Source organism: Cicer arietinum, chromosome 6, assembly GCF_000331145.2.
Source record: "Cicer arietinum cultivar CDC Frontier isolate Library 1 chromosome 6, Cicar.CDCFrontier_v2.0, whole genome shotgun sequence".
Taxonomy (NCBI): Eukaryota; Viridiplantae; Streptophyta; class Magnoliopsida; order Fabales; family Fabaceae; genus Cicer; species Cicer arietinum.
This window is the reverse complement of record NC_021165.2, coordinates 52,036,815-52,038,887: the sequence shown is the minus strand read 5'-3', so window position 1 is coordinate 52,038,887 and position 2,073 is coordinate 52,036,815. Positions and strand designations below refer to the sequence as shown.

The 2,073-nt window shown below is 35.6% G+C and overlaps 1 long non-coding RNA gene across 1 annotated transcript in view; it reads left to right on the top strand.

Moving 5' to 3' along the window:
• Positions 1–1,440: 1,440 nt before the first annotated feature.
• Positions 1,441–2,073, top strand: part of LOC140920907 (uncharacterized) — a 1,850-nt gene continuing 1,217 nt past the window's right edge. Inside the window, exons 1-2 of the long non-coding RNA XR_012163551.1 lie at positions 1,441–1,525; positions 1,694–1,765. This is a non-coding gene — a long non-coding RNA (uncharacterized lncRNA). The remainder of the gene's footprint in view (positions 1,526–1,693; positions 1,766–2,073) is intronic.

Here is a 2,073-nt window from a genome sequence, read left to right as displayed (position 1 = left end):
CTATGGATTTTGTCATAGGATTACCATGAACCCAAAAGGGTTATGACTCGGTGTGGGTGATTATAGATCGGTTGACCAAATCTGCACACTTTTTGCCTGTGAAGACTACTTATACTGCATCTCAATATGCTAAACTTTATTTAGATAAAATTGTCTCTTTGCATGGTGTACCGGTGTCTATTATTTCTGACTGTGGGCTCAATTTACTGCTCAATTTTGGAAGTCGTTCCAAACTTCATTAGGGACTCGTTTGAAGCTTAGCACTGCTTTTCATCCTCAAATAGATGGTCAATCTGAAAGGACTATACAAATATTGGAAGATATGCTCCGTGCTTGTGTTCTGGATCTTGGGGGTAGTTGGGATCAACATTTGCCCTTGATGGAATTTGCATACAATAATACTTATCAATCTAGTATTCAAATGGCTCCGTTCGAGGCTTTGTACGGAAGACGTTGTAGGTCTCCGATAGGGTGGTTTGAAGTTCGTGAAGCTAAATTAGTCGGTCCAGAATTGATTCAAGATGCCATTGAAAAAGTTAAATTGATTCGGGATCGCTTAGTGACAGCTCAAAGTAGGCAAAAATCTTATTCTGATAAGAGGCGTCGTCCCTTAGAGTTTTCAGTGGGAGAACATGTATTCTTACGAGTTTCACCAATGAAAGGAGTGTTGCGGTTTGGTAAAAAGGGGAAACTAAGCCCAAGGTTCATTGGACCATTTGAAGTTTTAGAGAGAGTCGGACCAGTAGCGTATCGCTTGGCACTTCCACCGGATCTCTCGGGAGTTCATCCAGTTTTTCATATTTCGATGCTTCGGAAGTATCTTCACGACCCTTCTCATGTCATTAATCATGAAGACGTACAGTTAGATGAGAGCCTATCGTACGTTGAACATCCAGTAGTTATATTAGATCGCCAAGTGAGACGTTTATGCTCAAAGGATGTCGTTTCAGTAAAAGTTCTTTGGTGTGGTCCATCAGGTGAAGAAACTACTTGGGAACCCGAAGAAGTCATCCGTGCAAAGTACCCACACTTATGTTGATACTCAAGGTTAGTGGCATTTATTAAATAAATTCGAGGACGAATTTTTTTAAGGGGAGGAGATTGTTACGCCCATGTAAAAAAATATATATATATATTATAATAATAATAATAATAATAATAATAATAATAATAATAATAATAATTAAATAAAAACAAAAACCCTTGCCACCTCATATCATTCTTTTTCAAATTCATTTTTTCCCATTTCCTCTCTCTCTCTTCCTCTCGGCAGGAAGCATTCACCCTCCCCCTCCTCCATTTTTTTGTTGTTTTCTTCTTTCTTTCTTTTCCTTCCCTTCACATTGCTTCTTCTCATTCTATTACTCAAACCATCAATCCTTAAAAGAGATTTAACATTCCCACAAGCTTAATTTCTCAAACTCCTACAAATTCTTTTGGTTGGGATTTTTGGGGTTAGGGTTTGTGTTCTAAGGAAGGAAAAGGGTACCCATCTCTTGAGAGTGGTTTATTGAGACTCATTGAGGTAAATGTACAACTCTAATCCTAGTATGAATTCATAGAAAAATGTAGATTTGAGTAAAAATATTATTTTGTGCTTAGAGTATACTTAAATGATGTTGATGGTTTCCTAGAGGTAGTTAAACTTTAGAATAAATTTCTCTAAAGTCTTGGAAATATTTTTGATACTCAGATTTGTCGACTGAGACCTTGTCGGCTACTCTGAGAGTTGTTGGAGAGCAAACTTAGACGATTCTCCATAACTGTGAGTTGACGACGATCATCGTCATATATTTTTATACTGCTATTATTATTATTTTACTTGTTTTCTATATTAAAGTATTTATTGAAAAATGTGGGAAACACAACCTTTGAATTTTATCTCGATTTCGTTAATTATTTAATTTAACGGTCGTTGTTATATAATATGTTATTAATTTGATTTACGTATGATTTAAAGTATTTAAATCTTGATTTGTTATGCGATTGAATATGCTTTTCACGAATTACGATGAAATGATTTTAAATGCGCGTTTTGGAAAATCGGTGTTATTGTTATTAAATCGTTAACTG